At 40.7% G+C, this 26333-nt stretch overlaps 1 protein-coding gene and 1 long non-coding RNA gene across 12 annotated transcripts in view; one reads left to right on the forward strand and one right to left on the reverse strand.

Moving 5' to 3' along the window:
- The window catches only part of LOC140467156 (tetraspanin-18B-like), a 129533-nt gene that overhangs the window by 66600 nt on the left and 36600 nt on the right, over window positions 1-26333 (reverse strand). The window lies entirely within an intron of this gene.
- On the forward strand, window positions 12027-26163 carry LOC140467083 (uncharacterized). The gene is made up of 3 exons (XR_011955337.1): window positions 12027-12139; window positions 22358-22505; window positions 26025-26163. It is a non-coding gene; the product is annotated as an uncharacterized lncRNA (long non-coding RNA).

The raw sequence follows: 26333 nt of genomic DNA on the forward strand, positions 1-26333 counted from the left end.
CATCATAAATTAGCCAACTGAGCTAACCAACCTGAAGAGCTACATTATACATTTTTTGTTTAATTTTTAAAAATTTGACCTAATTTTCTCAACAACCTGTTCAGAGATGGTATTATACATCTCTGGTGCAGGTGGGACTTGAATCTTGGCCTCCTGGTCTAGGTGTAGGGACAATACCATATAAAGCGCTCAGCTGATAAGTTCCAGCTGGACAAGCCATTGTGAGTTACCAAGAGAATTCATACTCAGAAAACTTAATTGATTTCCCATGAACCTTGCAGGGGTTATCACATCATGGGAGACCTAAGGCTTGATCCTCCCAACAGTCTTCGCAGTATTGTAGAGCGTGTGCTTATACTCTCTATATAGTTGCAAAGATGTAATAAACTCCATCTTATTTAACCTATATCACATATGAGACCACGTTAGTCCTGTCAAGATATGGATGGCAGCACTTGTTAAACCTGTTTCTTATTGACTAGGATCTTTTCCAAAGTGCAAGAAATTTTGTTCAGTACAAACACATCAAATTGGAGCAACCCTAAACTGAGCATTTCTGAACAGTGTTGATCTTAATGCCATTGTGATACTTTAATTGATCTCAATATCTGATTCATAATGTTTGTACCTATGTTTTGGTGTTTTGTTCAGCAACAGCTGCTTACTTTTTTAAGTAGCTTTTCACATCATCTCAGGATGTTCCAAGAAAGAAGGTTTTGATTAATTAGCGCTATTCACAACCTTAGAACATGTCTGACAACTAATAAAATACATTTAATGTGTATTCCAAAGCACCATAGATCCTATAAAATACTTTTAATGTTGATGTAGTGCTGGTAAAAGTGCTGTTGTATAGATGGATAGGTGAAAAATCTATATTTCTGCCAAGTCTATTCTTTATATTGGTTCTGAAGATATAGATGAAGTTATTGCTTGAAAATGTGTTTGTGCATCTTGCCATGAGTGGTGATTCTGTTTTTATAACTATATGGTTTGCTTTCAGAAAGAATGAAAAATGAACATATATGGAATGGACGACTGGATTAGCAGGTAGACTAGCCAGGTTCCCATGCTGGGACCTGGTAAATTTTCCAGGGATCTTAAACTCACAATCTCCGGATTACTAGCCTAGTACCATAAACTGCTATTGGGTTACAAAATGGGATGACTGACCAGTCAATCTCAATTTTATGATGGTAGCTGAGAAATGAATATTGTTCTACATAATGCAGGAGTGTAATGGAACTTGTCTGAATGAGTGCTGCTCCAAGAAAACTCAAGGATGTTGACACCATCTGGGAAAAAAACAGCCAATTTGATTGAAATCCATGCACTGCCTTAATCTTCACTCCTTTCACCAGCAGTGTGCAGTGGTAGCAGTATCTTTTACAAGGTTCTGTGCAGAAACTAGCCCAAGGCTTCCTTGACAGCATCTTCCAAGCTTGCAATGTCTGCCACCTTATAAGACAAGGGAAGCAGGTACCTGAGAACACTAACAGCTGCAAATTCCCATCCAAGGCACACACCATCCTCATTTGGTAATATATTGCCTTTGCTGTTGTATCAAAATTCTGGAATTCCTTTCCCCTCAGCATTTCAAGAAAGCCACTCAGGACCATGTTCTCAAGAACCTACGCAACAAATTCTAATTTTCCCAGCAGCCTCAAAACAAATAGATGGAAACTATAGAAGGTCTGAAAAAGATTTTTAATTAACCAGATGGGAATTGAAGTCATACCAGCAGGTCCAGAGGTAGAGATGCTGCCACTGCACCAGAAAAGCCCTTAATGCTAGCTACCTGTTACCTGAGTCTAGAACCTAAATCCAGTACCTTAGACTGCTCAGCCAGACTACCCCAGTTCAAAAGGCAATGCATACCTTCCTCCAACCATTAATGTGTTTAATAGTAAAGTAAGAAGCCAGTTCCTGAGCAGCCTCCACAAGAATGATTAAGAGAACACCTGCAACAACAACATATTTCACCAAAAAATAGGTAATTAAAATGAGTGATGGGATTCCATGATAAAGCACCATTAACCAGAACAACCTGAAGTAAGTACAGCAGGAGTTCTTCACTCACTGTGCCCCACTTACAACAAGCATTCCACTTACAGGGAACAAAAGCCTTGAGATATCCAAAGAATTTGGCTGCCCCTTATCCATTTATCAAGTCATGGTGCTTATTTCGGCAGAAACAGATGAGAGTTTCATTAAAACCAGATCCAAATTAAAATATTCAAAAACTCTATAATAAAACTAAATGTGCAGGGGAGAGGGCTATATTAGTGCAGAGGGTTCATTATTACATCAATCTTGATGAAAAAACAATGAAATGAAGTGATGAGGTAATCAGGTGATTACAAGGATACATACTTTTGGTGTTTCAATCCAATTCGTAGAGATTCATGGATTTGCAACACAACAGTTATCTTAAAGCAGGATTAATTGACATCATATCAGTAGGCACAGAAGACACAAATGGTTAATGTGGGAAATAGAAAGTGTCACCTTGGGATATACTCAATCTTAGCTTGTGATTCACATCTCCCACCTTAATTCCAGATTCTCTATACCAGAGATTCAGATGTGCCTTTCCTTTCCTTCTACAAAGGATTTCTCTGCATAGTGGACCGAATCTGTCCCATCTCCCACAATTCTGTTCCTATGCTGCCAGAACTCTAATAATATTTGCTTTTTCTCCTTGTTCAACCCACAAGCATGACCCAGAGCATCCAATGACCTGTCATTTTAATTCTGTGCATTGGTCCCACTCTGTCCTCAGTTCCTGCAGTGATCTAGTGAATAGGAACAACTACTTATTTAACAATTAGGCAATTTACTGTCTTCCTGACCTGAAATTCCTATCTTGGCTCAGTGGGCAGCATGCTTACTTTAGAGTCAAAAGATTGTAGTTTCTGAATTTGACCATAAGAAGTTAAGATCAGTTTCAAAAAAGGCTGTTGAAAAAGAGATGAGGAGGAATGTCTTCTTTCAGAGGGTGGTAAATCGTTGGAATTATCAATCCCAAGGAGCAGTGGAAACTCAAACATTGATTATATTCAAGAGAGAAATTGAGAAATTTCTGAAATGGAATGACTTTAGTGGATAGTGGATGAAATAGTTTAGAGGTCGATGATATGTTTGAATAGCAAAGCATGCTTGGTGTGTTGAAAGGTCTATACCTGAATCTATTTCCTATGTTTGTCATGGGGTGCCATTTTGTTTTTTTCTTCCTTCTTTGCTGCTTTTGATTTTTTTCTTTTTCTGTTTTGTTGCTTTTCCATTCTTTGTGATTCTGAAGTCATGATATCATGAATTATTCTGATCCCGCTTTTCATGATTCTGCCATTCACACCTCCTCAAGACAAATATTTGTTTCACTTCTTCCATACAACTCTATTTGATTGTGTGCCACCAACCATTTTTACACTGAATCTCACCACATCTTCCATCCAACCACAGATATTGCGTTTTGATCTTTACCAAACTCTCACCTCTTTCAATTTCATAAAGCCCATTTCATTTCTACCTTTTTTCAGTTCTGGTGAAAGGTCATTGACTTGAAACATTGACTCTGTTTCAAGTCAATGACCTCTCCACTGACATTGTTAAAATCTTCTTAAATAGAAATGCACCAATCACACACAAGGGTAAGTAAAACTTAAGATGCAGATTCTTTACTTTAAGTATTTTTAATTAATTCTTGGGGTTTGGGCATCACTGGCTAAGCCAGCATTTATTGCCCATCTTCAATTGCCCTGCAAAAGCTGGTGGTGACATGTCTTCTTGTACAGCTACAGTTCTTAGGTTGTAGTTGAAGCATAGCAACATAGGAACAGGAATAGACTATACAGCCCAACAAGCCTGCCTTTCTATCCAATACGATCATGGCTGATTAAACACTTAATGCCTTCTCTCTACTCCATCCCCATAACCCTGAATGTCATGGTAATCAGAAATCAATCAATCTCTACCTTTAACATATTCAGAGACTAAGCTTCCACTGCTCACTGGGTTGAGAATTCCAAAGGTTTGCAATCCTCTGAGAAAAAATTGTTCTCCTCAACTCTGTAATAAGTAGCCTCCCCTTTGTTTTACATTGTACCCCTGGTTCTAGACTTCCAAACCAGGGGAAATATTTTACATGCAGCTACCCTGTGTATCCCTTTAAGTATTTTGTAAGTTTCAATGAGATCACCTGTAATTCTTCAAATCTCCAGAGAATAAAGTCACAGTTTATCCCAATCTCTCTCCATAGGACAGTCCTACTGTCCCAAAAACAAGTTTGGTAAACATTTGCTGTACTGCTTCTGCAGTAATAATGTCTTTTCTAAGATAAGAAGATAAAAACTTCACACAGTACACCAAGTGCAGTCTAGCTAAGTTCCTAAACAACTGAAACAAGACTTCACAGTCCTTATACTCAAATCCCCTTGCAATCAAGGCTAACATTCCACTAATGCTCCTAACAATTTGCTGCACCTGCATCTTAGCCTTCAGTGACTTATCAACAAGGATATCCAGATACTTGATTTTCCAACCTGTTCCCATTTAAAAATTACATTAGATTCCCTACAGTGTGGAAACAGGCCCTTCGGCACAAGTCCACACTGACCCTCCGAAGACCATCCTGACCCATACCCCTACATTCACCCCTGACTAATGCACCTAACACTACAGGCAATTTAGCATAGCCAATTGACTAAACCTGTACAGCTTTGGACTGTGGGAGAAAACTGGAGCACCTGGAGGAAACCCATGCAGACACGGGGAGAATGTGCAAACTCCACACAGACAGTTGCCCGAGGCGGGAATTGAACCCGGCGTTGTGAAGCAGCAGTGCTAACCACTGAGCCACCGTGCTGTCCTCTGCTCATCTGTTTCTTCCACAACAGTGAAATGTTTCACTCCTTTCCTTGTAATATTCCATTTGCCATATTCACCCACGATGCTGTTTGTGAGGGAGTTCCAGGATTTTGAACTTGCAACAATAAAGGAGCAGCGATATAGTTCCAAGTCACGATGGCGTGTGGCTTGCAGGGGTGCTTCAGGTGTTGGCTTTCATTTGTCATGGAGTCATAGAGAAGTACAGCACGGAATCAGACCCTTCGGTCCAACTCATCTATGCTGACCAGATATCCTAACTTAATCTAGTCCCATTTGCCAGCACTTGGTACATAACCCTGTAAACCCTTCCTAGTCATATACCCATACAGATGCCTTTTAAATGCTGCAATTGTATCAGCCTCCACCACTTCCTTTGACAGCTCATTCCATACACGCACCACCCGCTGCATGAAAAAGTTGACCCTTAGGTCTCTTTTATATCTTTCCCCTCTCACCCAAAGCCAATGCCCTCTATTTCTGGACTGCCCCACCCCCACGGGCAAGACTTTGTCTATTTATCCGATCCATGCCTCCCATGATTTTATAAACCATTATAAGGTCACCCCTCAGTCTCTGATACTCCAGGGAAAGCAGCCCAAGCCTATTCAGCCACTCCCGAAATCTTAAATCCTCCAACCCTGGCAACTTCCTTGTAAATCTTTTCTGAACCCTTTCAAGTTTCACAACATCCCTCTGATAGGAAGGAGACCAGAATTGCACACAATATTCCAAATGTGGCCTAACCAAAGTCCTGTACAGCTAATCTACAACATGACTTTCCAACTCCTATACTCAATATTCTGACCAATAAAGAAAAGCATACCAAACACCTTCTTCACTATCCTATCTACCTGTGATGACTTTCAAGGAGCTATGAACCTGCACTCTAAGATCTCTTTAGTCATCAACATTCCTCAAGACCTTACCATTAAGTGTATAAGTACTGCTAAGATTTGCTTTCCCAAAAGGCAGCACTTCACATTTATCTATATTAAACTCCATCTGCCACTTCTCAGCCCATTGGCCCATCTGATCAAGATCCCATTGTAATCTGAGGTAACCTTCTTCACTGTCCACTACACCTCCAATTTTGGTGTCATCTGCAAACTTACTAACTATACCTCCTTTGTTCACATACAAATCATTTACATAAATGACGAAAGGTAATGGACCCAGCACCAATCCTTGTGGCACTTCACTGGTCACAGGCCTCCAGTCTGAAAAGCAACCTCCACCAGCACCCTCTGTCTTCTACCTTCGAGCCAGTTCTGTATCCAAATGGCTAGTTCTCCCTGTATTCAATGAGATCTAACTTTGCTAACCAGTCTCCCATGGGGAACCTTGTTGAATGCCTTAATGAAGTTCATATAGATCACATTCACCACTTTGCCCTCATCAGTCCTCTTTGTTACTTCTTCAAAACACTCAATCAAGTTCGTGAGACATGATTTCCTAAACACAAAGCCATGCTGACTATCCCTAATCTGTCCTTGCCTTTCCGAATGTATGTAAATGCTGTTCCTCAGGATTCCCTCCAATAACTTGCCCACCACTGATGTCAGGCTCACCGGTTTATAGCCCCATGGCATTTCCTTATCACCCTTCTTAAATAGTGGCACCACGTTAGCCAACCTCCAGTCTTTCGGCATTTCATCTGTGACTATTGATGATACAAATATCTCAGCAAGAGGCCCAGCAATCACTTCGCTAGCATCCCAGAGTCCTCGGGTGTGTGAGTTCAGAAATAGAGGGCATAGGTTCAGGGTGAGAGGGGAAAGATATAAAAGGGACCTAAGGGGCAACTTTTTCATGCAGAGGGTGGTACGTGTATGGAATGAGCTGCCAGAGGAAGTGATGGAGACTGACACAATTACAGCATTTAAAAGGCATCTGGGTATGTATATGACTAGTAAGGGTTTAAAGGGATATGGGGCAAGTGCTGGCAAATGGGACTAGATTAGGTTAGAATATCTGGGTGGCACGGACGAGTTGGACCAAAGGGTCTGTTTCTGTGCTGTACTTCTCTATGACCCTATGACCAGATCAGATCCTGGGGATTTATCCACACTTATGTGTTTCAAGACATCCAGCACCTCCTCCTCTGTAATATGGACATTTTTCAAGATGTCACCATCTGTTTCTCTACTGTCTATATCTTCTTTGTCCTTCTCCACAGTAAACACTGATGCAAAATACTCGTTTAGTATCTCCCCATCTCCTGTAGCTCCACACATAGGTTGCCTTGCTGATCTTTGAGGGGCCCTATTCCCCCCCTAGTTATCCTTTTGTCCTTGGTGTATTTGTAAAAATCCTTTGGATCCTCCTTAATCCTACTTGCTAAAGCTATCTCATGTCCCTTTTTTGCCTTCCTGATTTCCCTCTTAAATATACTCCTACTGTCTTTGTAATCTTCTAAGGATTCTCTTGATCTCTCCTGTCTTTACCTGACATATGCTTCCTTCTTTTTCTTGACCAAAACCTCAATTTTTTTAGTCATCCAGCATTCCCTATACCTACCAGCCTTTCCTTTCACCCTGACAGGAATATACTGTCTCTGGACTCTCATTATCTCATGTTTGAAGGTTTTCCATTTTCCAGCCGTCCCTTTACCTGCGAATATCTGCCCCCAATCAGCTTTTGAAAGTTCTTGCCTAATACCGTCAAAATTGGCCTTCCTCCAATTTAGAACTTCAAATTTAGATTGGGTCTATCCTTTTCCATCACTGTTTTTAAACTTATAGAATGATGGCCGCTGGCCCTAAAGTTTTCTCCCCCACTGACACCTCAGTCACCTGCCCTGCCTTATTTCCCAAGAGTAATTCAAGTTTTGCACCTTCTCTAGTGTAAAATCCACATACTGAATCAGAAAATTTTCTTGTACACACTTAACAATTCCTCTCCATCTAAACCCTTAACACTATGGCAGTCCCAGTCTATGTTTGGAAAGTTAAAATCCCCTCCCATAACCACCCTATTATTCTTACAGATAGCTGAGATCTCCTTACAAATTTGTTCCTCAATTTCCCTCTGACTATTAGGGGGCCTATATTATAATCCCAATAAGGTGATCATCCCTTTCTTATTTCTCTGTTCCAATAACTTCCCTGGATGTATTCCAGGATTATCCTCCCGAAGTGCAGCAGTAGTACTACTCCTTATCAAAAACGCCACTCTCCCTCCACTCTTGTCCCCATTCTATCCTTCCGATAACATTTGTATCCTGGAACATTAAACTGCCAGTCTTGTCCATCCCTAAGCCACATTTTTGTAATTCCTAAAGATATCCCAGTCCCATGTTCTAACCATGCTATGAGTTCATCTGCCTTCAGCCTCTTGCATTGAAATAAAACAGTTCAATTTGTCAGTCCTATCCTGTTCTCTGCTTTGTTCCTTCCTGCCCCAACTGTTTGACTCGCTCCATTTTCCAACTGTATCACTCTTAGATTGATCTCTTTCCTATTATTTCCCTGGGTCCCACCCCCACCTTACTAGTTTAAGTCCTCCCGAGTACCTCTAGCAAATCTCCCTGTCAGTATATTAGTCCCCTTCCAATTCAGGTGTAATCCCCCCATCTTGTACAGGTCACTTCTGCCCCAGAAGAGATTCCAATGATCCAAAAATGTGAACCCTTCACCCATACACCAGCTCTTCAGCCATGCATTCATCCACTCCATCCTTCAATTCCTACCCTCAATAGCTTGTAGCATGGGAGTAATCCAGATATTACTACCCTCGGGAACCTACTTTTTAAATTCCTGCCTAACTTTCGATATTCTCACTTCAGAACCTCATCCTTTTGCCTTCTTATGTAATTGGTTCCAATGTGTACAATGACCTCCTGCTGGTCCTTCTCCCATTTGAGAATATTCTTCACCCTCTCAGAGACATCCTTGATCTTGGCACCAGGGAAGCAACACACCATTCTCAATGTTTGCTGCAGCAATATCTGTCTGTGCCTCTGACTAGAGAGTCCCCCAAGACAATCAATCATTTGGAACCCAATGTACCCCTCATTACATTACAGCCTGTCTCAATACCAGAAACTTGGCTGCTTGTGCTAGATTCCCCTGAAAGTCCATCACCCCTTTCATTTTCCAAGACAGCATACTTGTTTGAAATGGGGATAGCCACAGAAGACTCCTGCACTACCTGCCTGCCTCTCCTACCTTTCCTGGAGTTAATCCATCTCTCCGACCGTATCAGCGGCTTTTCTTCCTTCCTATAACTGCCATCCATCACACCCCTTTGCTCTTGTAAATCCCTCATTGCCTCTTACTGTCACTCCAACCAATCCATTTGATCTGATAGGATTCACAATCAAAGACACTTCCTGCAGTCATAATCCTCAGTAACATGTAAACTCTCCCTAAACTCCCACATTCAACAAGAAGAGCATATCACTCTACTAAAGACCACCTTTGCTCCTTCACAATCTACAGACCCAAAAATAGCACCTTTGTTATGCTCTAAAAAACAGTGCTCGAGGCTAACATTGTACTTACGGTTTATATTTTTAAAATTTAATCAAGAGACAGATTTCAATAAAACATATAATCAAGAAAGAACCATTGTATTCACTACTGTAAACTTACAGCAAGGTTACACAGTAAAACTATGCACTTACATGTTCCTGTGTTGTGAGCTCTCCCACACAGGTCCAAGATCAATTGTGAATTTTGCTTTGTTAATTTTTCATAGACACATTCCGACGTCCAGAGATACATGAATTTTGTATCAGCCTCACAGATTATAACTTATCACAAATACTTCAGACTGCCCCTCAATGCAAGGCTCTAACACATCACATCTTGTCAAGGTGGATATTGATTGCAATATACCTCCTTGAAGGTGCATGCATATCATTATCACAAACAGATACTGCCTAACATGTAGAGTATTTCCAGCATTCTCAGTTTGTTATCAATATCACCTTTGATGAAAAAATAAAAAAAACGAAGTCGGGGACAGCATTTTATTAGTTTATATTTGTGAAAGTTATGATAGGCAGTTGAAGGGAGAAACTAGTAGCAATGATAATACAACATGAAAATAACAGTAACTCCTTGTTAATTCTTTAAGGCGCCTGCACACAATGTTTTGTTATACCCCATCACTAATCTGAGGCAAATAGTTTTGTAAGTTGCCTTACAGTACAATACAATGGGATCTTGATCAGATGGGCCAACGGGCGGCGGATGTAGGTTAACTTAGATAAATGTGAGGTGCAGCATTTTGGAAAGACAAGTTAGGACAGGGCTTATTCTCTTAATGGTAATGTCCTGAGGTGTGTTGCTGAACAAAGAGACCTTGGAGGGCAGGTTCACAGTTCCTTGAACATGGAGTTGCAGGTAAATAGGATAGTGAAGAAGGTGTTTGTTATGCTTTCCTTTATTGGTCAGAGCATTGAGTATAGGAGTTGGGAGGTCATGTTGCAGCTGTACAGGAGATTGGTTAGGCCACTTTTGGAATATTGTGTGCATTTAAGCTTTAAGCTTTCAGGAGAGGCTGAATAGGCTGGGGTTGTTTTCCTTGGAGTGTCAGAGGCTGAGGGGTGACCTTATAGAGGTTTATAAAATTAGGAGGGGCATGGATAGGGTAAATAGGGCTTTTTCCTGAGGGTGGGGGAGTCCAGAACCAGAGGATATGTGTTTAAGGTGAGAGGGAAAATATTTAAAAGGGACCTAAGGGGCAACCTTTTCATGCAGAGGGTGATGCATGTATGAAATGAGCTTTCTGAGGAAGTGGTGAAGGCTGCTACAATTACTAGGCATCTGAACAGGTATATGCATAGGAAGGGTTTAGAGGGATATGGGCCAAGTGCTGGCAAATGGGACTAGATAAATTTAGAATGTCTGGTCGCATGGGCAAATTAGACCCAAGGGTCTGTTTCTGTGTTGTACATCTCTATGAGTCTATGACTCTAACTAGTATGATCCTTGCAGACCTGAGTTATATAACTAGCTCCATGGTATCTAGAGTGCTGTTCCATCTTAATGGTAAAGGAGGTATTCAACTGGGTCAGCTAATGTTAAAATTAAACAATAATAGAAATTAATCTTAGGAGTTTCAGGGGTGACCCTATAGAGGTTTATAAAATCATGAAGGGCATAGGGAAAGGCAACAGTAAAGGTCTTTTCCCTAGGATGGGGAAGTTCAAAACTAGAGGGCATACTTTCAAGGTGAGAGAAGAATGATTTAAAAGTGACCTGAGAGGCAACTTTTCTCAGAGGGTGGTTCATGTGTCGAATGAACTGCCAGAGAAAGTGGGAACTGCAGGTACAGTTACAACATTTGAAAGACATTTGGATAGGCAGATGAAAGGGAGACATTTAGAGGGATATGGGCCAAATGCAGGCAAGTGGAGCCAGGAAACTTGGTCGGCATGGACGAGTTGGATCTTTTTCAGTGCTACATGATTCTGTGACTCTATATGGAGTTTTTCAATAACAAAAACATGTTTTGGTGCATTAAGGTCAGTTGGAAATTTGTATGGCCCATTTTATTTCACATGAAACTAGGTTATAGTCCAACAGGTTCATTTCAAATCACAGGCTTTTATAGCACTGCTACTTCGTCAGGTAAATTAGAGGGAAGTGCACACACACGGAATTTATGTGTGCTTCCCTCCTCTTCACCTGATGAAGGAGCAGCACTCAGAAAGCTTGTGATTTCAAATACACCTGTTGGACTATAACCCAGTGATTTAGAGTCATAGAGACATACAGCATGGAAACAGACTCTTCAGTCCAAGACGTCTGACTTTGTCCATCCCAGTCAGCACCAGCACCTCCATGTTATCCTATGTTATTTGCAATACAAATTCCTCCAAAAAGTAATGGAAAAGAAAGGAAAATTGTGTGGATTATGAAATAGGCTAGCAATTCCCTATTGTGATGCTCTTGGCTGAGTCTGAGGTACTTGGAACTTGACACAGCCAGAAAAAGACCCAGAATACAAATGTGTACAAACTTTAACAATGGTTCTTCTGTTCAAACTAGTTGTTGATTCATATCCTGCTTCTTCGCACAGCTCCATGTACTGATGTTGCTCTGTGTGGTAGCTTGAAGTGAACACTATATAGCATCACAATTTCAAAACAGTGCAGTGCTATACCTATCATCCATTGAGAGCTACCAATCAGATAAATTTCATGCTCAATATTTCTACAATTTTCAAGTTTTCCAATGGACAGCCTAGGAGCCTTTAATGGCTGGTTACAATTGTGTATCAACAAACGTGAAACTGAATTGATGTAAGTATCAGAAACAAACCTTATATTATAACATTGTGACAACATTAACCACATTTCAAGCATGTCCTGAGGTCATGGAAGAGACTTATAAATGCAAATCTTTCTTTTCTTTATGTTTACTGCACTTCATTTCATATGCCTTTCCATCCATTTATAAACTTAAAGCAAGCATTTCAGTAAATGGAATGTGATTAATTTAAAAATTTGTCAGTCAAATAAAAATGTCTTATTTTCGCCAGCTCATTTTAAGTTAAGTTTTATCCATTTGCTGGATTACGCTCTTTAAAGCTTACAATTAAAAAAACAGCTTCTGCACATTTCTGCCTTTGTATACTTTTAAACTACGGATCTATACAAAATAGTTGGTGGAGTAAATGCCTGTTATTTAATTTTTCTTGTGAAATCTTCAACAATTAAGTAATAACTTAATTTTCCATAATTGATGCATAATTATCAATAGTTCACACTTTTGAGGGGCTCAGTGTTAGTGTCCCTACTTCTGAGTCAGCAGTATATCAGACATGCTCTAGAGGTGTATCATAACAAGTCTAAACAGGTTAATTAAAAATGTATACACTTTGTAGAAACTCATATATAATACTTTGGGGTAGAAAACTACTTCTTGCTATTCTGTACTGAGAAAATTATTTAACTGTATGATAATACAATAATAATTACCAATAATGTCCCAGTCATTTAAAGATTATTATTTAGTACATTCGCACAATGCATTATGTCTTTATTAGTTTCCTTTTTTAAGTACATGGTTCCAATATTAGGAATTATGGATGATTGTTCAAAATAGCTTGATGGTCCATATCGCAAAGTCAAGAACCTTCCCACATGGAAAGAGAGTCAATACTCTTCCCAGACTATGCTTGCTCAAGCCCTTGTATAACATGGGATGTGGCCTGGAGTTGGTCTTTGGCCATGAACAGTGAGTGAGATTGCTAATCCTCCAGGTTTACTCTTAGTTTCCAGGAATTACAGGCCAATTTCCAGCACCCTGTTTTGAGTAACTCAGCAGAGGGGGAGTAAAATTGAGTTTCTTTTTCTTTGCCTTTAGAGATATAGAACTATAGGAGGTAGCAGAACAAAAGTTTGATTTACAGTCAAGAATCATCTAAGAGGCTGATGGGGAGTCCATTTGCTTTGTGAGTACAAAGGCACAGCACTGTGAGAATGAAAATGTTGGCAACCAGGAGCAGGAAGATGGGGGCATGAGGATAAAAGGTTGGACAGGAATATATCCAGGGTTTGCAACCCTAAGAGTTGGTAGAAATTTTACAAAAGAACGCAGCTTAAAAACAAAGAGAAGAATTTTAACTTATTGTCCTGTTGAGAGCAGGCTGTCCAGGAAAGCTGTAAGCCAGAACTTTTCCAACAACATCAAGTTCTACCTAAGTGGCACACATGCAGCACCATTAGCAGGTTTCTAACTGATCCAAAAGTTGAAGCAGAAGTGCCTATTTGGTCACTGATCCCAGTTACAATGAGTGGGTTTAATTCAAAAGGTTTAAGCCCAGGAAGCAAATCCAATTAGAGGTGGTGCATTTCAGTAGAAGATTGAAGTTTGAGGGATTGACAAACAAGTGGCTTTTGGGGGAGTTGAGGGGTGGGAGAGGAATTTGGGAAGAGAAGAAAGAGTTAGGAGGTTGTCCAGATGCTGAAAGTTGGGGAAGGCAGATCCAGCAGTTAGATTGGAGAACACTTTCCTCTCACACCCAGCAATCCTGTCTGGTGAGACTTAGCTAGCCAGAGCTAAATTTGATGTGGTGAATAAACTGGGGATATGTAGTTTACAATAGAACATTTAAATTGCCAACTCTACTTCCTATTCGTGGCTTGGTTGCTACATCAGTCCCACCTCCATTAGAACCTGGAAGGTATGGGCTAGAGGTAGGCTGCTGTTGGGATTCTGGTTTTGAACATGTCTGCATTCTACCCAAATCAATGGCACCTTTTTTGTTTGGAAAAGTCTTACCAACAGCACATTGTAAAACAACAAGTATTCCACATAGCAGAACTATTTATGATTCAGATTGTAATAATTACACTTCCCCTGCAAAGCTTTAACACTTATTTAATAACAGATAGGTATTTATCAGTTTCCACACCAAAGAAGTATAAGATACAGGACTGTCACAACTAATTCAAAATGGTCTTTTTTCCTTGTCTAATTGGAATGAATGAAATAGTCTTAATATTTTTCATACACAAACCCAAACTCATAGAGTCATAGAGATAGTTAGCACGGAAACAGACCCTTTTGTCCAACTCATCCATGCTGACCAGATAACTTGAAATAATCTAGTCCCATTTGCCAGCACTTAGCCTATGTCCCCCTAAACCCTTCTAATTCATATACCTATCCAGAATGCCTTTTAAATGTTGTGATTCTACCAGTCTCCAGCACTTTGTCTGGCAGCTCATTCCAAACATGTACCATCCTATGGGTGAAAAAGTTGCCCCTTAGATCCCTTTTAAATCTTTCTCAACCTATGCAATGTATTCGCCAAAAACGGATACCCCCGCAATTTCATCAACAGATGCCTAAGGGAAAGACAACGGAATGAGAACATGCCACAATCCAAAGGACTAGCCATGTTACCATACATCAAAAACATTTCAGAACTGACAGCCAGACTACTGCGACCACTAGGACTCATAACAGCACACAAACCAACAGCCACCCTCAGACAACAACTCACCAGGACGAAGGGCCAGATACCCAGCATGAGCAAAACCAATGTAGTGTACAAAATCCCATGTAAGGACTGCACAAAACATTACATAGGACAAACAGGAAGACAGCTAATGGTCTGCATCCATGAACACCAACTAGCCATGAAACGACATGACCAGTTATCCTTAGTAGCCACACACTCAGATGACAAGCAACATGAGTTCGACTGGGACAAGCCAAACAGAGAACAGCCAGGGAGTTCCTAGAGGCATGGCACTCATCCACAGATTCAATCAATAAGCACATCGACCTGGACCCAATATACCGGCCACTGCAACGGACAGCTGGAACTGACAACCGGAAGCGGCAGATACAAATCACTATAAATGCCGAAGGAAACATCACAGAAGCGCTTCACAGGAGGCTCCCAAGCACTGAGGATGTCACCTAGACAGGGGACGAAACGTCTGCAACACAAATTCCCAGCTCGGCGAACAGAACCACAACAATGAGCACCCGAGCTACAAATCTTCTCCAAAACTTTGATTATCTGAACTCACTGGGAGTTTTATTCATGATTGTTGGAGATTTGCCTTCACTGTCCCTTTGAGCATGGTTGCTTTTTTTAATGCTCTGTGGCATATTGGTATGACATGTTTCTACAGGAATGTCAGACTCTTTACCTTATCATCTGTTAACACTGAATTTAATTATCCATGAACTAGTCACCCACGGTCTTTTCATCTGGGACATTAATGTCAGATTCTGTAATTTGAAAATGCTTTCAATTTATTATTCCCATGAAAGCGCTTTATAAAAATAGTTTTTATTTTGTTGAGAAGATTTTTATGAGGCTGTGACCAGATTTATAGTATTAAAAATACTAAAGTTCAGCACTCATAGAGTCAAATTCATAGAGTTCTACAGCACGGAAACAGACCCTTAAGACGAACTCGTCCATGCCGACCAGACATCCTATAATAATTAATATCATTTGCCAGCGTTTGGCTTATATCCCTTTAAATCCTTCCTATTCATATACCCATCCAGATGCCTTTTAAATACTTAAGCATTTAAATTGTACCAGTCTCCACCACTTCCTCTGGCAGCTCGTTACATACATGCACCACCCATTGCATGAAAAAGTTGCCCCTCAGGTCTCTTTTATATCTTTCCCCTCTCACATTAAACCTATGCCCCCTATTTTTGGACTTACCCACCCCAGAGAAAAGACCTTGGTTATTCACCATATCCATGCCTCTCATGATTTTATAAACCTCTAAAAGGTCACCCCTAAGCCTCCAATATTCCAGGGGAAACAGCCCCAGTCTATTCAGCCTCTCCCTATAGCTCAAATTCTCCAACCCTGACAACATCCTTGTAAATCTTTTCTGAGCTTTTTTGTTTAACAATATCCTTCCTATAGCAGAGAGACCAGAATTGAATGCAGTATTCCAAATGTCCTGTACAGCCAAACACGACCTCCCAACTCCTGTACTTAGTGCTCTGAACAATAAAGACACAAATACCAAATGTTTTCTTCACTATTCTATATTTCTGTGACTCCACTTTTAAGGAACTATGAACCTGCACTCCAAGATCTCTTGTTCAGCAACACTCCCCAGGATCTTGCCATTAAGTGCCCTAATTTGCCTTTCCAAAATGCAGCACATCACATTTATCTAAATTAAACTCCATCTGACACTTCTCAGCCCATTGCCCATCTGATCAAGATCCCATTGTGTTCTGAGGTAAACTTCTTTGCTGTCCACTACACCTCCAATTTTGGTGTCATCTTCAAATTTACTAACTATACCTCCTATATTCACATCCAAATCATTTATATAAATGATGAAAAGCACCGATCCTTGTGGTCACGGGCCTCCAGTCTGAAAAACAATCCTCCATCACCATTCTCTGCCTTCAACCTTTAAGCCAATTCTGTATCCAAGTACATGTAGCTAGTTATCCCTGTATTCCATATGTTCTAACCTTTCCATGTGTTCTAACCTTTCCCACCAGTCTACCATGAGGAACCTTGTTGAATGCCTTACTGAAGTACACACAGATCATGTCCACTTCTCTGCCCTCATCAATCCTCTTTGTTACTTCTTCAAATCACTCAATCAAATTAGTGAGACACAATTTCCCACGCACAAAGCCATGTTGACTATCCCTAATCGGTCCTTGCTTTTCCAAATGCATGTAGATCCTATCCCTCAAGATTCCCTCAAGATTCCCTCCAACACCAACATGAGGCTGACCAGCCTGTAGCTCCATGGCTTCTCCTTACCACCTTTCTTATGTGGTGGCACTACAATTAGCCAACCTCCAGTCTTCTGGCACCTCACCTGTAACTATCAATGATACAAATATCTCAGCAAGGGGCCCAGCAATCACTTCCCTAGCTTCTCAAAGAGTTCTAGGATACACCTGATCCTGTCCTGGGGATTTATCCACCTTTATACGTTATAATATGTCCAGCACCTCCTCCTCTCTATTATGGACATTTTTCAAGATGCCACCTTCTATTTCGCCACCTTCTTTATCTTCCATATTTTCCCCCAGTAAACACTGATGAAAAATACACTTTTACTATCTACCCCATCTCCTGCAGTTCCACAGATAGGCGGCCTTGCTGACCAATTCTCTCCCTAGTTACCCTTTTGTCCTTAATGTACTTGTAGAATCCCTTTGGATTCTCTTCAACCCTATTTGCCAAATCTGTTTCATGAACTCTTTTTTCCCTCCTGATTTCCCTCTTAAGCATGCTCCCACTGCCTTTATACTCTGCGAAGGATTGACTCAATCTCTGCTGTCTATACTTGATATATGCTCCCTTCTTATTCTTAACCAAAACCTCAATTTCTCTGGTCATTTAGCATTCCCTACACCCACCAGCCTTTCCTTTCACCCTAGCAGGAACATACTGTCTCTGGACTCACGTTATTGCATTTTGAACTTCCCATTTTCCAGCCATCCCTTTGTTTACAAACATTCGGTTTCAATTAGCTTTTGAAAGCTCTTGCCTAATACCATCAAAATTGGCCATCCTCTAATTTAGAACTTTATCTTTTAGATCCAGTTTATCCTTTTCTATTGCTATTTTAAAATTACAGTCACTGGCCCCAAAGTGCTCCCCTGTCCTGCCTTATTTGCCAACAGTAGGTCAAGTTTTGCACCTTCTCTAGTAGGTACACCCACATACTGAATCAGAAAATTGTCTTGTACGCACTTAAGAAATTCCTCTCCATCTGAACCTTTGACACTATGGCAACCCCAGTCGATGTTTGAAAAGTTAAAATCCCCTACCATAACTACCCTATTATTCTGACAGTTAGCTGAGATCTCCTTACAAGTTTGTTTCTCAATTTCCCTCTGACTATTAGAGGGTCTATGATACAATCCCATTAATACAATCTTATTTCTCAGTTCCACCTAAAAAACCTCCCTGGATGTATTCCCAAGAATATCGTCCCAAAGTACAGCCGTAATGTTATCTCTAATCAGAAATACCATTACCCCTCCTCTCTTGTCCTCTGTTCTATCCTTCTTATAGCATCTTTACCTTGGATAAGGTGCCAGTCCTGACCATCCCTGAGCCACATCTCTGTAATTGCTGTGATATACCAGTCCAATGCTTCTAACCATGTCTTGAGATCATCTGCCTTTTACCTCTTGCATTGAAATAAATTCAGATTAATTTATAAATTCCTACCTTGTTGTCTGCTTTGTTCCTTGCCCTGACTGTTTGACTTTTTCCTTTTTCCAACTGTACTGGCCTCAGTCTGATGTCATTCCTCACTATCTGCCTTGGTCTCCCCCCACCCCAACAAGTTTAAATCTGTCTGGCAGCTCTAGCAGGTTTCGCCAGCAGTATATTTGTCCCTTTTGAATTCAGGTGCAATCTGTCCTTCTTATACATGTCACTACCTTTATCTCTCTTCCTCCTTTTTAAAGTACATTGGTTTGATCTTTTTTCCTAAAGTTTGAAAACAGCATAATAGCTTATAAAACAGTAGTTGCTGCTCATAGAATTCTAGGAAATTAGCTCCAACACTGAAAATACCCCAAAAAGGAGCAGCTCTCACAGCCAAGTTCTTTCCTGTCCTCTACCTTGGATTATCCAGAATCCCCCTCTCCAGTCAGTTGCAAATCTCATTTGAATCTTCTTGGATAAATTCAGACATTTCTGAATTTGGCCAGATGGATTAAGCTGTGTTGAGGTTTGATAACCAGTTTGCCAGGTGAGGTGAATGAAGTTAAAAGATTTTAAGCAATACACAGTCCAAATGTTACACAATGTAAAGGAAGTGGATGGTTCTCTGAATCCCAGCCTTTTTTGAGAAATGGATTTCTAATAATAAACCAGAATATGTGATTTACCACCCATAATGTCATGAGAACTCAAGCCAACAGAATGGCGATGGCTTCACAAAAATGAATACATTCAAATGTCCTTGCTGATGTTGACCTCCAGGTTCAGAAAGTTTGAAATTGAACTACTCCAAAGAGTGAATGATGTTATGCATCAGTCTATCTCACCAAAAATACAATTAATATTTATATAATGCCTTTCCAGATAATGAAACATCCTAAGGCCATTCTGGAAGGTTTGAGGTACATGGAAAGGCTGAATGGCTGGGGCTATTTTCCCTGGGGCATCAGAGATTGAGGGGTGACCTTATGGAGGTTTATAAAATCATGAGAGGAGTGGATATGCTTAGGTCTTTTTCCCAGGGCTGGGGAGTCCAAAACCGGAGGGGATAGGGCATAGGTGTGGCACGGTGGCTCAGCGGTTAGCACTGCTGCCTCACTGTTGTGCAAGGGATCGGGTTCGATTTCAGCCTCCGGCAGCTGTCTGTGTGGACCTTGCACATACTCCCCGTGTCTGTGAGGATTTTCCTCCCAGTGCTCTGGTTTCCTTACACAGTCCAAAGATGTGCAGGTTAGGTGGCTTGGCCATGCCATGTTGTCCACAGTCTCCAGGAAATGTAGGTTAAGTGGGTTAGCCATGGCAAATGCAGGGCTATGGGTATTAGGTAGGGGTGGGAGTAGGTGGGATGCTCTTTAGAGGGTTAATGTAGACTCAATGGGCCAAATGGCTTGCTTCCACACTGTAGAGATTCTATGATTTAAGGTAAAAGGGGAAAGTTTTAATAAGGACCTAAGGGGCAACGTTTCATGCAGAGGATGGTACGTGTATAGAATGAGCTGCCAGAGGAAGTAGTGGAGGCTGGTACAATACAAATTGAAAAGGCATCTGAGTGGATACATGATTGGGAAGGGTTTAGAGGGATTTGGGCCAAATGCAGGCAAGTGGGACTAGATTAATTTAGGATGTCTGGTCGGCATGGATGTGTTGGAACCAAGGGTCTTTTTCCTTGCTGTACGTCTCTTTGACTCTATGACTCTATTAGAGCATTCGTAGACAAACCTTGACACACGGCACATGAGGGAAAAATCAGAATAAATAACGAAAAGCTTAATCAAAGAAGTACATTTTAAAACAGGAGAGTGGTAGATAAGTGGAGAGATGAGTAACTTGCAGTTAATGTGCCTACCAATGATGGTACAATTAATGTCAAAGAGATGCTAGAAGCCACAATTACAGTAGTGCAGATATGTCGGATAGTTTCGGGCTGGAGAGGGTTATAAAGATACAGAGGGGCAGCGCCTTGGAGGGATTTGAAAACAAGGCAGAGAATTCTAAAATTGAGGAATTCAGGAGTAAGTCAGCCAGCATTGGGGGGATTGGACTTGGTGCCAGATGGGACATGAATGGTACAGGTTTGGATGAGTTTAATGAGCAGCCTGGTGGTTCAGTGGTTAGCACTGCTGCCTCACAGCGCCAGGGTCCTGGGTTCAATTCCTGCCTCAGGTGACTGTGCAGAGTTTGTACATTCTCCCTGTGTCTGCATGGATTTCTTCTGCGAGCTCCAGTTTCCTCCCACAATCCAAAGATGTGCAGGTCACGCGAATTGGCCATGCTAAATTGCCCATAGTGTTAGGTGCATTAGTCAGGGGTAAATATAGGGCAGGGGAATGGGTCTGGTTGGGTTACTCTTCGGAGGATTGGTGTGGACTTGTTGGGCCAAATGACCTGTTTCCATACTGTAGGGAATCTAATCTAATGGAGAACAGAAGTTGGGAGACTAACCAGGGAAACGTCAGAATCTGTTATAAAAAAGGAATGGGTGAAGGTCTCAGCAGCAGATAAGCTGAAAAAAAGGGTAGAGTCATCGAGTCATAGAGATAAACAGCATAGAAACAGACCCTTCGGTCCAATTGTCCATGCCGACCAGATATCCCAACCCAATCTAGTCCCACCTGCCAGCACCTGGCCCATATCCCTCCAAACCCTTCCTATTCATATACCCATCCAAATGCTTCTTAAATGTTGCAACTGTACTAGCTTCCACCACTTCTGCTAGCAGCTCATTATATACGCGTAGTGAATTTTCCCAGATGCACTCCGATGTCCAGCGATACATGAATTCAAACAGCAAAGGCAGTAACTGTGCAGGTTCACTGCTGTGTCAGTTAGCAATGTGGGTTTCTTTCTCTCTCTCTCTCCTGTACTGACCTCACCATGTGCTTCCTTTGTCTGTTCCTCTCCCTTTTAAAAGTGCTGTTGTTTTGACTTTCTTTTTCTCCAAAGTTCCAAAACAATGCAACAACATATAAAACAGTAATTGCTGCTCCTGGAATCCGAGGAAATCACCTCCAACACCTAAAATACCTCAAAAAAGGAGCAGCTGTTACAACCAGAAATTTTTCCCGTCCTCCATCTTGGATCGATCACTATTATCAGGTTGGAAATAGTTGGTCTCAGTGATGTAGTGAGCGTGTGTTGGAAAGCTCACCTTGGGGTCAAATACAATGTCAAGTTTGCAGTTAATCTGGTTCAGCCTGTCAGGAAGGTGAATGGATCATTCGCAAGGAAACTGAGTTTCTGAAGAAGACTGAAGCAAAAGGTTTTTATCTTCTTGATATTTAGTTGAAAAAAATGTCTGCACATTTATTCCAAGCAGTGCAACAAATCATTAGACAATGGTGTCACTGATCTGAAACTGCATGTGTAGTAGATGTAAGTGAACCATTGAAAGATAAATGTGCAGATCAGCTCAGCAGGCTCCAGACATGACGGGGCTGAGAAGAACATGATAAAAATTTGCATCACTACAGAAAGGATCACAATAAAGATCAATGAAGTGAAAGTAATGAAATAAAAGGCATTTGAACTCAATTCAGCCAATTTTCAGGCCCTGTGACTATCTCTTCATGGTTGTCCAACTCAGTTATATTTATATGATCAACCAATAAATCCTTTAGTGACTAGCTTTGAACTGAAATTTCCAGATTGTGGAGCATTGGAAACTTTCCTATGCGCTGCCACATGTTGGATTTTTCACTGAAGAGCTGATAGAAACAGAAAGTGAAAGCTCTTTATAAAGGAAAATTCTCAAAAAATTGAGTCCCAATGAAAGGTCACAGGACTCAAAATGTTAACTTTGTTTCCCTCTCTACAGATGCTGCCACACCTGCTGAGTTGGTCCAGCACATACCGTTTATGTTTGAGGCCCTTAATTGTTCAATGAAAGCTGCACCTACCCATCTGCCTGCACGGAGAAGTTCAAACTCAGAATCAAAACTGCATTTATGATGAGACCAAGGAAGGTAAATATGTATTCCGACATAATCCTTGTCTAAGATCCCACTTCCCTTTCATCCCACACCCTCTTCTGATTTACAAATTGAAAATACCCCAAACTTCGTTCCCCTCCTCCCCACCACTCCACCCTCCTCTCCTCCCACCAATTTCCACCCCCCCCCCCCACCTCCCCCCACCACCACCCCCCCCCCCCCCCCCCCCAACCCAACCGCCTCCATTTCATTCAAGGCTGCTCCAACCTTGCACTATTCTCTTTGGTGACAACCAGAAATTCCACCCTGGCCAGGATTCGGCGGAAAAAGAAGCGGTCAAAGGAAGGTAGTGATGAAGAAGGAACATTGTCATTTTTAGTTACCAGTCTACATGTTGACAATGTGTCTACTTTAAAGGATAACCTAAAGGTGAGATTTTCATGTGGTAAGACACCAAGTGCAAGTAGCCTATAACAAGAGCTGGGTCTAAGTATGGTGCAGATGCTAGCTTAACAGGGGCAAGAAAAACAGGGGCAAAGGAATCAAGTGAGCACCTCAGGGACGATCTACAGATGAAGGCAGAAAGGGACTCATATTGAAATGCTTGATTCATTGATCTGCCAGAAAGCTTTTGTCAAAGACAATGGAGGAACCCAGCATCGACTTTGCACAGAATGTGGAATCCTGCCTCTGCACTGTAGAAGTGATGTCCAACCTCCTGAGAACACTTTTAATCCAGCCATGATACAGTATCTGATGGATGATCTCTCAGCTTCTAATGGAGCATAAACAGAAGTCACTCATGAGTGCTGCTGTAAAAGCTAAGAATGATTTCATTCAAATGCAACTTGCTGCCATGCTCCCTGAATAACCAAAGCTGAAATGGCTTCCTGCCAACAACATCCCTTCTTCCCCCTCACTCATCAAGCAGCTTGTCCTTCTCTGTGTCACCTCTGATCATTCACCCAGTCATGCCATGGTCCAAAGGTAATGCAAAGAACTGCTCCCATGCATCTTGAAAGGTAGAACCAGATTCTACAGCCACTCTTACACATTTCTCAAAGGCTTTCATTGGCTTAAGATAACTGTAGAAAGTACCACAAACCTCCACATCACAGCAAAATCAGCAAATATTCTGCAAGTAATTGATTGGTTCTTGCAAAGATAATGAGAAGGTGGGATTCTCCCTGCTGCTGTTGTGCATTAATTTTGAATGGTGATAAATTAACAATGTAATGATCTGCCTTCTCTGTATACTTCCAGTGGAAGATCCTCTCACCAAAATGCAACTGGAACTATACATGTGCACATTCATCATAGATGGTGTTTTAAGGCTAAAGAACCCATGGTACTGTCAAAAATGGGCCCAATTCTATGTCTTGTATCTTTTCCAATCTACTGAGAACATTGCAATCAAATGTGTCACTCATCCAGATAACTGAATTTGAGAGTTGAATGTTAAGTTTCCTGCCTTTAATTGTTTTCTTTCACTAACCATAGAAGCTGCCACATAAATCTTTTCATTTAGACCCCAATTAGACAACTACATTTTTGGCTTTGTATCTACCTCTTAAATCAAAACTTTTCAAAATTAGTTAATAGTTAGAAACTGGCAAACAACGGGCTATGTAAACAGATTTACTTAATGTGATTAAGTGCCAAAATTGTTTTTAAAACAGCTAATCAGTGTTTTTTTGTTCAAAGTAATTCCTTGTTTTATAGTACAAAATAGTATAATCAACAGAATTTTATTCCATAAAGCTATTTTCCTCAGGGACTGGTCAGATCAGATTGCTAGATGGCTAGCATTCTGGTCAAAACAATGCCAGAGTTACAAGTTCAATTCCCACTCTGCCTGAACCAGATTTGTTCACTATGAGTGGAAAGCAATGTTAAACCACCACTGACAAAAGCTGTTAAATGAAGGAAACACCTCAGATGAAGTATTTACAGATGACAAGCCATCAAACTGTCTATGGGCAGAGACACATCAATTAAGGAATCTCTTGAATAAGGTCTCGTTTCTTACTATGCCACCAATAGGAAGTTATCCCATGCGGCCTGTAGCAGTGCCATACAAAACAGCAAAACCCCTCAGTGCTGCAGGTTCCACATCTTCAGCAAACTGTCATCACTTCACCATTTTCTAAGAATCAAGTGGGACACAAGGAACTTTCTGTACGTAACATTACTGTCACATCCAGCAAGGAGGGAAACACAACTTGATCATTGTACCGACAAGAGTTTTTCAACCAAAATGTCAAACAAAATTCTACTCTGTGAGGGGGGGGAGGGAAAGAGTCTCTCTCCATGGGACTGCGTCTCAGCCTTATAGAATTTGTAATCTGTACATGTTGTTTCCAAGCATCCAAAATCATTTAACCAGATCTTACAGGTCCAGCAAGAACACGAATGGAAGACATTGCATTTTATCAGCACCTCTGAATCATTCCCTTGCCAAAATTAATCACTGTCTAAAAGAACATTCTTGGACAGAGACTCCACTGGGATCACTCTGCATCCACAAATCTCTTTACAGTCAAAATCTAATTGTGTGATATTCAACACGCAAGTGAAGAATACATTTCCTGTGGCAGACAAACTGAAGGTAGTTTCCAGACATGAAACTTGAATGCACCTTTTCCCTTTAAGACTTCAATTACTTGTGTTAAAATGGGAAGAGCTGGAACAATATGTTTCAAAACTTCTTATTTTTCTTAGTAGAGTCAGTGTAAAAATGTTCAGAAATATATCTAAAATAACAACTGTGTGCACCACCATCATTTGATTTCTATCTCATGCGTTAACTTTGTAACACATTACAAACACGTCTATTCACTATCTGAGTAATGTTTGTGTCAAATTTTGGCTCATATTTCATACAAGAACTAATAAAATTGTCACAAGATCATTTTAAAACTTTTTCAAACTGCCACCTAGTTATCTTTACTAAATTGCAACCTGAGCACCTGACATAGGTTCATGACATAATAAAGGCATTAAAGATGACATTTACTGGAAGATAATTAACTATTATCTATACAATAAGTGATTACATTTGTCTTCAGAAGATTTTAACTATCTGGGAAACCTAGTGTTTGGTTTAAATTTAAATTGCAATCACTGAGGAAAATCAACAAAGTTGAAAATTACAATCCCCACAAAGTATCTACACTCACCACGACCAGAAACACTTTATGATTGACACCAAGCTTGACTGTACATAGAGAAAGTCAGGATTTGAAAGCTCCTTGATATCCGTCAAGCAAGAGGACTTGTAAATTGAGCAAAGGCTGTTACAATTCAGGCTGTCTCCCAACTGTCCAATTTGCTTGTCAGCATCTGCAAGGTAACATCACCACCACCTCCAAGCCACGCAGCATCCTGTCTTGGAAGTATCTCATGAAATACTTAAATAAGAAACATTAAAGTGAGAAGAATCGAAACATTATATTCTTGATTTATTATTAAAGTCACCATAAAATATTCTGAATATTCAAACTATTCCTTCACTGTAGCTCATTCAAAATCCTGCAATTGCTTTCCTCACAGCACAATGAATGTACCTCCACCCACTGCTGTGGTACAAGCCGATGGCTCATCACTGATATACGAGCAATTTTCACCACTGACCAACATGTGGTAAGAACTTAAATTAGTTTTCATTGAAGACAATCCAGACAAGATTTGAAAGGTGCATATGAAATCAATGCTTGAAATGATTTCAAAACAGCATGAGCTGAGTAACAAAATTAGTGAAACTACAAGCAAAGTGAAAAATATGAAGACATTTCAAAAATCTATAGATATATTTAATGCTATTTCATTTCATTCCTTTACATAAGGATATGAGAAAATATT

The sequence above is a fragment of the Chiloscyllium punctatum genome, chromosome 45 (genome assembly GCF_047496795.1).
Source record: "Chiloscyllium punctatum isolate Juve2018m chromosome 45, sChiPun1.3, whole genome shotgun sequence".
Classification (NCBI taxonomy): Eukaryota; Metazoa; Chordata; class Chondrichthyes; order Orectolobiformes; family Hemiscylliidae; genus Chiloscyllium; species Chiloscyllium punctatum.